The following is a 15,237-nucleotide window of genomic DNA, read 5'->3' as shown; positions in this document are numbered from 1 at the left end:
AAGCATCTCTTCAGTCCCCTGTTGTTTGCTTTTAAAGAGTAAAGCTGGATACATTTGTTGTAAAATATGAATGTGTGATAAAATATATACCTACAGTAATACAGTTTTCTCCCCTTTGAAAGGAAATTCACTACATTATTTCACTTAATTTTTCTATATACAGGTAAAGTAAAATCAATAACCTGTTTTCAAATGGGCAGCTATTAGCTTGTTTGGGGACAAGCTAAAATTAACTTTGTGCATTAAAGAGGGAGTTATTTTAATTTCTTTTAATTATATACAATGTTAGGCTTTTTGCAAATCATTACCCATTAAGATGTACTTTCCTTGACAATTTAAGTAGATAAAACATTCGTAGTTATCTGAGAAAAATCACTCCTGAAACATTACTAAGTGCATAAGTACATTTCCAAAACTGCAGGAAATAAAAGGCGAAACAGATGAGAAGACTATGACTTTACTCAAAGCCTGGGTGCATAGCTAGAGACAAATGTGTGAAGAGCCACTCACTGACACCCCCGCAGTGCCTGGAGGCCCTCTCTGAATGCCCCATTTGTGAACATCTGGGTCAGTCGTATGGCTGACACACAGCATACTGAATGGGGCATGAAAATCAATGAAATGTGCAATAACATAAACCATATATCTTCCAGATACAAGGAGGCACTAAATGCAACAACGTCTTAAAAGCCAGTGCACAGAAGTGGAAAACAAGAAATAGATACATAAATATAAATAAATAAAATAGGGTAGGTAAAAGAACTGGCAGATCTCTTGCCTCAGTCAAGGGCAAGATTCACAGACTGATGTTTCACTTGCCACTTCCAGTTATAAAAGTTCTATCTAGTGAGTCAGAGTCATAACAGACCACAGAACAAAACAAAATAAAATGACACTTAGAATAAACACTTGAGAATATTGATTCACAGCGTAATTGGTTATGAGAAAAGTACTGAGGTCTGCATAACTGTCCTTGAGAGTGGCTCAAATTCCACTTACAATTTAAATATCTTGTCAGTGAAATCACAGGCACACACAGAAGGACAGAGCAGAGAGCAAGAGGAATCACGAATGGTAGAAAGAAAGAATGGTACCAAAGCATAGAGAGAGCGCTTCCAGCTGTGGTAAGAAAAGGCATCACGGGGGAAGGGCATTTGAGTTAATTTTAAAGGACTGGGTTTGAAAATGCACAATATGATAGGCTTCATTCAAAAAAATAAAATAGTATATGCTTTCAAAATGAACATGAAATAACTGTATGTGCAATTTTATATTAATGGCTCTGTTCCTGACTAGGCTTTAAATTCTGAGAAGGCTGAGATTACTACTTTTTCTTTTTTCTTATTTTGGTCTTTTTGAGACAGGTCTCCCCGTAGTCCCAGCTGGCCTGGAACTCGTTGTGTAAACTAGGCTGGCCTAGAACTTACAGAGATCCACTGCCTGCCTCTGCCTCCCAAGTGCTGGGATTAAAGGCATGTACCTCCACGCCCGGCTTGAGATTACTACTTTTTCAATGGTCTCCCCAGTACTAGCAGAATATATGGAATATAGTCAATGCTCAAGAAACATTTGTTAAAGGGTTAAATAAACAGAGGCAATGAAGAATAGGATGAATTGCTCAATTTGCATAGTAAATAAAAATAAAATGACCTAAGTATCAAAAACTCACAAAAGGCCATGAAAATCAAAACTGATGAGGGCTGACAGGACTCCTATATTAAACCTCACCCACCCAGGTCTCAGGGACCATTATGGAAGAAGGGGTAGAAAGATTGTAAGAGCCAGAGGAGGAGATGCATGGCCATAAGGAACAGAGACTTGCAGGGTCCTGGGACCTTGCTCATATGGACTTACAACAATGGTGACAACATGCACAAGACCCATACAAATTCCATCAGACAAAAACCAGCATAGAACTGGGGAAATGAGCACGAGGCTCCAACCTTAGCCAAGGAACTATTGACAGCCAATCACTGCTGGATGGGAGAGCTGATCTTCTTTAAGGAGTGATGCTATACAGGCTGAACAGGCTCCAATGGATGAACTCACACTGAGGGACATATGGGTTCACAAACCTGAATTGATAGACCTTAACATATATGACAGAATGAATGAAATCCTGTGGGTGGGCTCCTGGGGGATGCAGATAGGAGAGGGGAATCTAAATGTGAATAAGATGTATTGTATGAAATGCACAAAAATTCAATAAAAATTATATATTGGGGGAAAAGGCCGCTAAATTTGAGGGGAAGACATAATGTATTAGTTACATTTGAGGGAATAGGAAAATAACAATAGAAAAATTCGGTTTGCAATAAACTAATGTCCAAAAGCTCAGGCAGAAGAATCATGAGGTCAAGTCCAGCCTGAACTACAGAATGAAAGCCTGACTCAAAAAAAGGTTAAAATGAAAAATGTTTTTTAAGGCTCAGAATCTTGTATTATGCAAATTACTTATAATTATGAGGGAAAGGAAGAAAGAGTATGCTATCATGGGTACAGCATTTAAAAAGGATACCTGGAGATTAGGAAGATGAAAGACAGAAAGCAAAGGCAGAAGACAGCATCTATGCCCACTATTTACTTTGCCAAAATGAGTATCATTTTAATTTAGCTACAAGAGACATATTCTCATATTGTGGGTTCTTTGAAAGTTCTTCCAGATGGTTACACCTCCCTGGAGTGACAGCACCCAGCACAGCCTTGCACATATTGGAATTCAATTAAACACTGCTGACCATCTGATTGAGAATTCAGAATCTGGAGTAGCTGACACAATATAAACATATGGCTTGGTTCCCATCAAAAGAAAAATTAAGTCACTATATTCCCCTCCCCAACACTGTACGTCCTTTGAAACATGGGAGAAAACAGACGATAATAAAAATAGATTATGTAACAAAAATTAACAAATGGACAAGATTTAGAATACAAAATTTCTCAAATATCATAAAATTTTTCAACTAAGAATCAGCAGTGTACATATGTCTTTCTTAATTTTATTCAATCAGAACAATATATACTGAGAACTGCTTTAAGACACTGAAGATGAGGAAGTCACAGTCTGAACCAATCTGGTGGGGTCAGGGATCAGAGAAGGACTAAAATGACTATAATGTGAGATTAAGCAACAGTAATCCTTAAAAGCAAAGTGAGGGGAAGGAAACAGCATTGAATGACTTTTTAAAAATATTTTATTAAGATTTTGTGCATTTTATATAATAGATCTTAATTAAATTTAGATCCCTCCCTTCCCCATCCACACCCCCATGACCACTATCGGATTTCATTGCATTCTGTCATATATATTAAGTCATACCCAGATGTCCCTTAGCACAAGTTCATCCGCCGGAGTCTAATAACCCTATCTTCCCTTAAAGAAGATCTATTCTCCCTCACCAAGCAGTAATCAGTTGCCAATAATTCCTTGGCTAGAGTTGGGGCCTGCTACCTATTTCCCTTGTTCCATGCAAAGCTTTTGTCTAATTGAGTTGGATGGGTCTTGTGCATGCTATCACCATTATTTCAAGTTCATATGAGCAAGTTCCCAGAGGCCTGAAAGCCTTTGTTTCCTTATGACCATGGACCAACCCTGGCTCTTACAATCTTTCCACCCCTTCTTCCACAATGGTCCCTGAGCTGTGGGTGAGTGAGGTGCAATATAGGAGTCCTATCCAGGAACATGCACTCTGCAGTCTCTTTGTCTCTAAAACTTAGTCAGTTATGGCCTTCTGTGTGTATCACACTCTGTTACATGAGGGAGCTTCACTGGTGAGAGCTGAGGGATGCATTAGTATTCTCTCTGCCCTCTGTTCTGCTGCCACATTCCATGAGCCTTAGGTGTAGCGGTTCTACTGTAAATGTGACACTTAAGGCCGGGCACCTCTCAGACACATATTCTCTGTGCGTGACCAATTGTGGAACTCTGTAATAGCCTCCATCTATTGCAAAACGAAGCTTCTTTGGTGAGTGGTGACTAGCATATTTGTCTGTAAATCTAAGGATCCATATTTAGCATACAGTAAGGATTTTCTGTAGGGTCTATGACCTCTCCAGCCATGTATATTTGGCTATATATACAGTGCCACCAATGAGTTTCCTCCCATTGAGAGGGTTTTGAATGACTTTTAAACCTCTTGAGAACCATAATAAGCATTTATAAATGAGAAAAACAAAGGCTTAGACAAGCTTAAAACTGTTCTCACAATTATATGCCAAGTGCATGGTATAGCACAAATTCAGATTCAAAACTGACTCTAAATTCACCCTCTCCCAAGAATGAGAAGCAAATTATCTTGTGCGGCTAGCTGAATAAGAGTTTGGAGGCTAGTGGAGAAAAGCCAGGAACGGCTTCTTAGAGGAGCAATTATTTCCGCTAGAACTTGGAAATATACAATTTTGACAAGATAAGATGATGAAGAAGAATATTTCCAGCAAAACAGAATAAAGCACAGAAGCAGGAAATCAAGATCAACATCTGCAGAATGATGAGTGGTTCATACAAACTACAACACAAACAGCCAAATAGCCAGACACTGGGCTAAGAGACTGTCACCCGAAGGCTCCTCCGAAAAGCTGGATTTGATCCAGGGTGAGAGTGGGCAATGTGGAGGACACTGAGAAAAAGGAGTGGAGCCACCGCCATATTGAGCACCAGTCAACAGCAAGTGAGAGAGAGACCTGGGGCAGGAGACGGATGGCGTGTGCATTTCAAATTTGGAAAAGGAAATGTCTACAAGAACCCATGTTTTTGTAAGTCCCCCCCCCAAATGTCATATAAACTATGCAAGATCCAAATAGAATGTCTTATGTTGGTTTGTCAATCCATGTCGGGACCCGGAGACCCTAGAGTCCTCAGAGGACATGCCTGGAGGTTCCCCAGGGAGGAAAAGGGGAAAAATTTAGTGAAATAGAGGCTGAAGCAATCAGCAAGCCACTTACTTGATAATGAATAATAACCCCCCCCCAAAAAAAGCCCAAAAAAAGCATTTGGATTAATTAGGGAAATTCAACCCTGTCCCATCCCTTTCTGTCACCTAATCCAGAAGTTGTCAAACCATGACTCACAAGCCAAATTCAACCCATCATCTGTTCTTGTAAACAAAAGAGTGGATCACTTCCTTCATGAACTGTTATAGCTACTTCATCCTACACAGCAAACACTATACAGCTCACAAAAATGAAAATATTTGTCTTCTATTCCTTTACAGGAAAAAAAAACTGTCAACACTTCTCTAATCCCATACCCCATAAAAGACACTGGGCTAACTCTTTTAGTAGCCTGTTCTGATCTCAGCATTAAGCATATTGTATGGCTATGTTTTCGTCAATTTTCAAGGTTACCATTTGAACTCATGTTACAGTATTTCAGGCTGATTCTCTTACACCAGCAGTCTCTTCCTTTCTGTCCATGCCCCTTCCCCAACTCACACACTTTCTTCTCCCTAATGAATACACATGCAAATCAGTAGTCAGTGTTTAAGACATTACTAAGTAGACAGTGTTTGAGACATTACTATGACTACATACTAGTCATTATTACTAAGTCATATAATGTGATGTTTTCACTGTTTTCATTCTTATAAAAATGTTCTTGTTCTGACACCAGGCGTGGTGGCACACACCATTAATCCCAGCACTCGGGAGGCAGAGGCAGGCAGATCTCTATGAGATCAAGGCCAGCCTGGTCTACATAGCTAGTTCCACACCTGCTGGGGCTACCAGAGATCTTGCCTTAAAAAAATAAGAAGTTCTTGCTCTGAAGTTAAAAACTATCACTTGCTTAATTTGCTCAGTTTTCTATTTGCCTATTACTAATTTTCCCAAGTCCAGCTTATTTGTCATCATTTTGTTTGAATACTCAAATACACCAAACACTTCATTATTTCTGTTTAGTGCTCCTCAAACTCCATCATGACCCTCCTGGGACTTCTTTTCTCTGCCCTCCCATTTTGAGCCCTTTTTTTCCTAAATCTTTCTCCTCATTTTCCCCCTTGTTTTATGAATGCTCATCCTACAGAAACAGTCTAGGAAAGAACACAAAAGATATTTTTCAGTCCTTCCAGATCTTGGAATTTCTTTATTCTAGTCTCATATCTTATTAATGAGATTTTTTGTTTTTTAAGATTTATCTATTTACATATTTTATATGTATGAGTGTTTTGCCTGAATGTATTAAGTGCACCACATCTCTGCTGTACCTGCGGAGGCTAGAAGAGGATGTTGGATCCCCTAGAAGTAGAGTTATAGGTGGTTGTGAACCACCATGTGGGTGCTGGGAACCAAACCCAGATCCTCTGCAAGAGCAGCAGGTGCTCTTTAACCATTGACCCGTCTTTCCAGTCCTGATTGATAGTTTGAACTGAATCGGGAAATCTAAGTTGAAAATGACTTCCCTTGTGATTCTGAAAGTAAGTGCACCACTGTCTTCCACCACACAGTGTCACTATGCAAAGTTTGATGTCCTGGCACTTGACATTCATCGCTGTATGGCTTGCTTTTGTTTTCTTTTCATCTTACACTCCTTCCTCAAGGCTTGAAGATCTCTTAAAATGTTCCTAAATTTCAGAATATGGGCTACTAGTATTTTCTAATTCATTGTGCTAAGCACTTGGAGGTGCATTTTCTGTTGGAGATTTATACCCTCTAGTACTAGGAAATCTTATTCCTTTAATGATTCATTCTTTTTTTCTTGTTCTCTATTTGTCCTAGTTGTTGGTCCCATTAATAATGCTGCAAAACAAACCATCCGACAACTCAGTGACATGAAGCAATAACTGTTTATAATTGCTCCGGAGTCTACCAGGCAGCTAGGCAGATTCACTAATTTTGTCTGGGTTTGAGTGACCATTCTTTCTGGTCTTGACTGGACCTCCCACACATATTGCAGTAGGCTGCCATTAGCTGAATCAATGGTGTTAGGGAAAACAGAGGCCTGTTCCATGAATCTCATTCTTGAGATTTTCTCATCATAATCACAGAAGTTCCAGACAAGAAGCAGAAATGTGCTACTCTTCTTAACTCTGCTGAATCAAGTTTTCTATAACCCTATTGACCATATAAGCAAGTCAGTGCTCGGGGATCCCCAAAGGGTGTAGATGCATGGATTCATACATGGAACCCATATTAGCAGATTCTGAATTTGTTGGATTCATAGCCTAATTTTTTTCTTCCCTGTGTCAAAGCTCTTTGGTTTATTTTCTCTTTATGTTGTCTTTGTTGTTGATGATGATCTGCTTTTTATACTTATTTATTCAATGTTTTCTTAAAACTTGGGACTTATAGGTGACTTCTTTTTCCATGGCATTTAATCTTGTTTTAGGGATACAGTGTCTTCTATTATCACACTAACAAAATTAAGAAGTTTTGGGTTTTATTTTTTTTCCAGAAGTCAAATGAATAATCACCCAATCTCCCACAAAAAAAAAAGGTCTGAGTGACCTAAAGGTTCTTACATTACCCAACAAGCTCAATTTTCTGCTTCATATTTTGCTAACTTTTGTTGTAACAGAAGCTCCCACATGTGAGTCTTTGAAGGGCTTACTGCTCACCAGCATCTCTTCTACAGGCACTGGTATCCTCTCTGCTCAGTTACCATTCTTCCTCTTACCTTCCATCTTCAAATGAGTTGCTAAAATCTCATCTGCTCTCCCAGTATCTTTTAAGATTTTATTATTTTTATTCTATGTGTATAAACATATTGTGTGCATTTGTGTCAGTGCACCCATGTCATGCAATGCTCATGGAGGTCAGAAGAGAGTGTCAGATCCTCGGGAACTGGAGCTACAAACTGTTATTAGACATCACATGGGTGCTGGGAATTGAAACTGAGCCCTCTGCAAGAGCAGCCAGTGCTCTTAACCACTGAGCCATCTCTCCAGCCTCTCTCCCAAAATCTTTGTACTCATATGTAAATACCTTTTTAATTTCCCTACTACCATTTCAGTGATATCAGGTGGAAGAAGATAACTTCAAAACTCCTGTGCAGCATATCTAAACAGAAGCTCCCTTCATTTGACTTGGACACAGTGAGTTTCAAGAAACAACACAATAACAAAGCAGATAGATATCCAAGGATTGGAAATAAAGGGTGAAGCTCAAGATAACGGACAGGAGACTAAGGAGATGACTCAGTGGTTAAGAGCACTCACTGCTCTTATAGAAGACCCAGTTTTGGTTCCCAGCACGCACATGGTGGCTAACAGCCATCCATAATTCCAGTTTCAGGGGATCTGACACCCCCTTCTGATCTCTGCAGGCACCACATGATATGGGTGCATTTGCATGCAGGCAATGCACTCATACACTTAAAATAAAATAAAATAAATAATAAAATACTTTAAAAAAGAAAAACCTGGGCAGGAATATGGAAGGAAAGAGTGAGGAAAGAATAAAAATATAAAGAGGAAATGAAAATTAAAGGTCATTAATAAAAACTTGGAGGTGAAAAGAACGCTATGAAACCAGGAGCATAGGTGCAAAGGTCTGCAAGACAGGAGGGGGAATTCCTGGTGTGGCCAAGAGCTCCTCCATTTTGTGTAAGGCATTTTGGTGAGCTGTCCAGGCCCTACCCTGGCCTGGGGCCAGAAGTTCGAGGAAGAGCTGAGGAACTCATCCATCTAATCCTGGGAGGCTCTAGTTGAGGCTTATCTAGCTTCTATAACTGTTCCTTTCCCCACTTAAGGGAACAAACATGTGACTGCTTGTCTGTGAGTAAATCTTGAACCGAGGACTTTACCTTTTGGACTTTACCTTTAAAAGCTCCCATCCCCTCCCAGTTAGTGCTGCAATCTCTAAATTGGCTCAGAGAGTGCAGTCACTGGCAAGCTAAATAGATTCAGCTGATTCAGAACTTTTTAAGTCTGAGTGGTCTTTTCCCAGTGATCTCGAGAACTCTGCAACATTAGTGCTGGAGATTAACTACATACTTACCTAGCATTCACAAGGCCAGAGGTTCAATCACCAGCACTGAAAATTTAAATAAAGAAGAGAACTAGTAAAAAATAAATCTCATCCAAGAAATCTTTCAAACTTTTTTCCTTGCTAATTTCAGATTCACTGAGTCCTAATTCCAAATATTCTGACATTCAACGTTCTCCCCAACCTATGCCTAACTGCATTAACTCCAATGTCTTTTCTCCAAACATCATTTCTCTACTACAATTTTAAATAGCCTACATTCCATACATAGTAGTTCACACTGCAAGCACAAAAGCTGCTGTTTCTTGGAATTCATTTCATCTCTGCCAACCAGTGTTCACAATTAGGCTATTTTTGCTCCTCATTCATTTTGGAATTCATACGAAAAGATGTAACATTTATAGAGCCGCACAGAATTGCTGCTCACTCATTCCTGTTCTCTTTTCATTTTCTATTACAGGATCTCACCGTGTAGCCCAAGGCTGGCCTCAAACTCGTGATCCTCCTACCCCAGCCTCCTGGATGCTGGAATTACAGGCATGCACCACCACCCTGGGCTTTCACTCTTTTTCAGGTCAGCAGCAGCCACTCCCTACAACACTGGTTCTCAAATAAAAGCACTTTTGTCTCCCAGGCAACACTTCGCAAGGTCCAGAGGTGTTTAGATTTGTTGTTGCTGCTGCTTTCTTTCTTTCTTTCTTTTGTGGTTTTATTTTATTTTATTTTACTGTAGTTCTTGTTTTTCTTTTGCTTCGATTTTGATTTACTTTTATTTCAGCATCTAGTGAACACAGGCTTAGGATGCTGCAATCCCACAATGCAATGGACAGTCCCAACAGCCCCAGCAATGAATTAGCTGGCCCAAATGTCAATACTGCCAAGGTTGAAAAATTCTGCTCAAACACTATATTACTCAACTCATTCCTATAACAGATCAACAATCAAGGCAAATGGCCTTGGTCAAGCTGGTTCTCTCTTCTGGCCTGTAATCTCCTGTGTTCTCAAGCCAATAGTCTGTCCTAAACATCAAGATTTTGCAACACTGTGGTAATTTCATCTTCGGATCCCTACTTTTTCCTGACATGTGACACTTAAGATACTTGTGTCTGTGTCTCAAACCCCCTTGGCTTGTATCTTACCCTGGAAAAATGAGAGGACTTTTATGCATTATTTTCAGGACTTAGATCTTTTCAGAGTCTAGTCTCCAAACCAACCTGATTCGTCTTTATCGTTTCTTGCTTCCTCCACCCTGGGGTGACAATATGGTTTGACACTACATCAAAGCAACCTTAAAAGGTCTATTTCTGTCTTGACTTTGCAGTAGCAGCATTCCATCTCTTCTTCCTTGAGTCACTTAAGGGGCTGTCGCCTTATCTCCAGAATATCAGTTCACACATTTTATAGCTTACTATATGATCACTAAGGGAATAAATGAACCAATAACCTGCAGGTTTAGGTCACAAAGAACACACCTTTAGAATGACTGAATTCTAGATCTTTCATCCAGTTAATGAAAATATTTATTAAAATACTGTGCCAGGAATGGGGGTAGTAGTCAAAAAGGGCATGATTCCTACTCAAAATAGCTAACAGCTTAGTTCTTATGTCAGATATGTAAATAATTTGTAGCTAGACTGATTACAATCAGACTATTTCTCTTCTGTAACTTTAAAGTAATTCCCAAATGCGGCTGGAGAGATTGCTCAGTAGTTAAGAGCACTTATTGCTCTTCCTTAAGACCCAAGTTCATTCCTAGCACCCACATCAATCAGCTCTCACCCACCTATAACTCAACTTCCAAGGGACCTGACACCCTCTTCTGGCCACTGTAGGCATCCACATACACATGATAAACACACTCACAGAGAAACAAATATACATATATATAAAGTAAGCTTTAAAAAAAGATTCCAAAACCAAGAAAATCCTTCCTCAAAACTGACAGAAATACCAATCTCAAAATAAAAGCATGCTGGATGAATGAACGACCAAATGAACAAGCAAGCTAAACCAAGTACTAGACAGGTTCTTGGGGGAGGGGCAAATTATGCAAGGTGGTACATCATGTAAAGGAAGCTTCCATATTCTGCTGTCTTCTTTCTTTTCATTTCCCTTACATGTCCTCCTCACTAGGCATGCTAATTGCTTTGCATATGTAACAAGTTAATCAGAATGGCAAGGTAACTCTACAACATATTCCATGTTGAAAAATCTTTGCTTCATAGTTTTGTACAGACTTAGCCCCCCGAGTCTGTAGAGACCAAGGCTGACACTAGGCTAAAATGCACTATGAGCCTATCCAGAAGTTTACACCAGTGTCCATCTTATTGGTCAATATTTGTACTTTATGTCTATTAAAATGTTACTATCATTTGGAAAGATGTCCTCTGAGGGTCCATGTATTAAAGGCATATTCACCAACTTCTGGTGCTATTGTGAGGTGATAGAACTTTCAAGAAGTAGGGCTTAATAGGATGAAATTTGATGTGTGAGAACATGTTGAGATTCAGATTCATTCATTCATTCTCTCTCTCGCTCTCTCTCCTATTATGAAGTAAGAAGGTTGCCCTCACATGCCCTCAAACCCTCAACATCCCACCACCATTTCATATGGCCACAGACCCAAAGCAACAGAACTGCTGAAACCTCCAGAACTGTGAGCCAAATGAACCTTTGCCTTCAGTACCTATCACAAGTATTTGCTGCAGTGACAGAAAGCTACTTAACAAGAGTTTATCGTTTTTTAATAGTATTTGAGAATTTCATACAGTGTATTTCAATCATATTCAGAAGACCTTCCCAATTGCTTCTCAGGTCCACCCCCACTTCCCTACTTCACCTCACTTCATGTCCTGTATCTAATTTTCTCTTAGGGTCTATCAAGTCTAATTTAACACAACAGTTTAATGTCACCCGTAATTGGCATATCCTATCAATTTTAATGTAGCAGGCAAGGTTTTCAAGAAATGAAGTCCAAAGTATATTTTATTCATTCTCCCTTTAAAGATATGAAAAATATCAGTCACCAACTGAGCCAGCACAATGTATCCACCTGGTTGGACTGCTTTTGTCTCTACACAGGGCCTTGTTAATTCAGCGTAATAAATCTATATTGCAATGGCACCAATATATCAGATGCTACAACCACATTTATCATCCCTATAAGATGGAATTATATAGGGCTGAATTTGAACCCAAGATCTATTCGGTATTGTCTGTGTGATCTTTTTTGAGGCTAAAATGTACATAGGATGTTAACTAAGCAAAACACAGAATAATATTCACCTCAGAGAAGTGCCATGAGGAGCAGCAGGAAGGTGATCTACAGAGCACAGTATATGCTTGGGAGCCAGTGAATATTACCTTTGCCTTGGGCTCAAATCCAGTACAAAGTTACCCAGTAAAAGTCTTATAATCTCTTATAATTTCTTTTAATTTTCTCTAGTTCCTTCCACTTCATATAATTTTCATCCATTCTTTCATTTATTCAACATTATGAAGAGCATGATTTACCACTGCCTCCCCAAACCTCTCCTAGACATCTCTGAAACCCACACTGAAAAGTAGAAGTTATGATTCCAAATTTATCTTTACCCTGAAATAATTCATTGTCTTTGTTTTAAAGTGAGTCTTCTCCCCCTTCATTTCTGATCATTTTTCATCATTGAGGAAAAGCTCTAGATTTTGAGGCAAGCATCCAGAATTCCAAATCCAACACTGTTATTTGGTTGACTTATTAAAACTTTCCTAATGGGCATGGTAGCATATGCCTTTAATCCCAGCATTCGGGAGGCAGAGGCAGGCGGATCTCTGTGAGTTCAAGGCCACCCCTGGTCTACATAGTGAGTTCCAGGCAAGCTAGGGCTACAGGCAGACCCTGTCTCAAAAAAAATACCAAAAAATTTTTTTCTAGGTCTTAGTATCCTATAATGGGATATAACAGTAATGAATGCAGCATCTAGTACTTATCAGGTGTTCCAACAAACTTTATTTAATTGTTGTCACCACTGAAGTTTCCTGAATATCTTACATGTTTTAGGCATAAAATAACAGTACAGCATTTTAGAAGATAATTAAGCCAAGGTGTTAGACCTGAAGGAATTTGTGGTCTAGTGGGAAGGCAAACATATAAACAAAGAAATTACATAGCAATGTTCTAAGTGCTAAAATTAGAAGTGTGTATACAAAGTGCCAGGGAAGCACCAAACATAGACAGGCGGAGCTTTCCAGAAGAGATGATTAAGCCAGAGGATGTGAGGATGGAAGAGCTTCACTGAGCACATGGGAGAAAGATGGCTCTTCCATGGGGAGCTACAGTAGAATGCTCAGAATTCCTGCTGAACAATCAGGAATTGATTGCTGAAAAATAGAAATCAGGTATGTTTTCAGAATGATACTACAAAGGGCTGATGGAAACTCAGGCAGGTAGGAATGACCCAAGTCACAATCCAAGGCCTCAAATGATATGCCAAGAAGTTTGGACTTTATGCTGTGGACAACCACTGATACATTTCTAAGTCAAAGAACAACATGTTTTAGAGCTATTCCTATAGTGGCAAAGGAGAGGATGGATTAGCAAAATGAGTCCTGGACATGGTGCTGGTGAATGGGTACAGTGGGAAAGGAAAGAGGTAAGCAAGGTTCTAGGCTTTCAGGTTAGACAAATAGTTCACTGTAGTTCCCTAACCCAAAGGAGTCATACAAGTAGCGGAGAAGAAAGGTGGATGAAAAGAGTGACATTTTGAGTCTGGTACATCCATTTAGACAGAGGCATTCCAAAGAACATTGGGAATAATGTGTCTAGAATATTTGGAAAAGAATAAATTAGAGATAGAGATTTAAGCATGGACTTTTCAGAATAACAATTTTTAAACATTAAGAAAAATACTTTTTAAAAGAAATCTAATTCAGCTGGATGTAGTGGTGAAAGACTATAAACCCCAGCACTCTAGAGCCTGAGACAAGATGGACCAGGAGTTTATGGCTTGCCTGGGCTACATGCTCAAAAATAATGACGATTTTTTTTTTTTTAAGGAAATGCATAGCACTTTGTATGTTTATTCAACTGGTGGACAAAGGCATGAAAGACAAATGCAAAATTAGATCCTCTTTTACAATCCAGAACTCATTGTTCAGTACGAGTTTTAACACACACAAGAAGAACTATGACAAGAAAGCTCAAAGGCATACCCCGGCAGCAGGCCTCGGGGCCCAGGACACTCCAACTCCCAAAAGACGGAACATGTGTGATGGACCATGTGAGGAACCTTATCACACAAGATGAACATTTACCTCACCTTAGTGCTTCTATACTGATCTCAAAATTCTGAACTCAGGACTTGGCAAGTAAGAAAGAAAATAACTGATGAGCCAAGATGGTGCAGCCAGAGCAACGAGAGCAAAGGCAACTCTGCCCAAGGACTTAAACCATGACTACAGACCTCCTCGTTGTATTAGGAATCTTGATGCCTCTGTACTGATCTCAAAATTCTGAACTCAGGACTAGACGAGTAAGGGGGAAGTTTTTCTGGGGAGCCAAGATGGCAGGGCAGCTCTAGCTTGGCCAGCCATGAACACTGGCAGGGTGGTACAGAGCTGGCACAACCACTCACCCACACTGGTGAAATCGTGCCAGCCTGGCCACGCATGTGCCCCAGTGGCACCCACAGTGAGCTGACCATCATCATCATCCAGTGACTATCAAGACCAGATTGCAGCCCTCAACAACATTAGGAATCTGAGAAGTCTAGGAGATTTCAGAAAACAAACAGGAGGACACTGGTGTAAAGCTGTCCTGTGAAGCTGCAAAACTTCACAACTGCCACTCAGAGAATCTTGGATTGGAGGCCTGTGAGCTAATTGCTGCCTGCTGTGGGAGCCTAGCTTTCAGCTTTCACCTACAGTAAAACCCTGAGGGGGATCAACCTGTTGAAGAATTTCTTGGTCCATAGTGGGGTCATTGTGCTGAGTGAGGCCCAAAAACAAACAGCCAGAATATAACCTGCATGTAAGGGATGTGAGCAGCTAAGTTTGATAAGGAAAACCAAACATTTCTGACTGCTGATCAAAAGAGAAATCCCTACTTGACCCTCCTAAGCGGTGTGCAAGAGAAACACAAATGAAGAGTGAAAATCCCATTCCAAGAAACCTGGACATATTCTGACCCAAAACCACGTACAACAGAAAGGGAGTGGACCCCTACTTTGGCACACCTCTGTATAAGAATTATAGATCACTGACACTCCAATGAGACATGATTTCTCTGGTGCCCAGCTGAGAGGTGTTATGGAAGATAGATAGGGTTTTTCATTTGCTAAT

The 15,237-nt window shown here is 39.9% G+C and overlaps 1 protein-coding gene and 1 non-coding gene across 2 annotated transcripts in view; one reads left to right on the top strand and one right to left on the bottom strand.

The window, feature by feature from the left end:
- The window catches only part of LOC103748507 (ankyrin repeat and sterile alpha motif domain-containing protein 1B), a gene marked incomplete at its 3' end in the record, with an annotated part of 501,190 nt that overhangs the window by 465,043 nt on the left and 20,910 nt on the right, over positions 1 to 15,237 (bottom strand). The window lies entirely within an intron of this gene.
- LOC115067381 lies at positions 13,963 to 14,087 on the top strand. The gene has a single exon (XR_003846796.1). It is a non-coding gene; the product is annotated as a small nucleolar RNA SNORA40 (small nucleolar RNA).

The sequence above is a fragment of the Nannospalax galili genome, unplaced genomic scaffold, assembly GCF_000622305.1.
Source record: "Nannospalax galili isolate Female #2095 unplaced genomic scaffold, S.galili_v1.0 scaffold885, whole genome shotgun sequence".
NCBI classification, from domain to species: domain Eukaryota; kingdom Metazoa; phylum Chordata; class Mammalia; order Rodentia; family Spalacidae; genus Nannospalax; species Nannospalax galili.
This window is presented reverse-complemented; position numbering and strand designations above follow the sequence as displayed.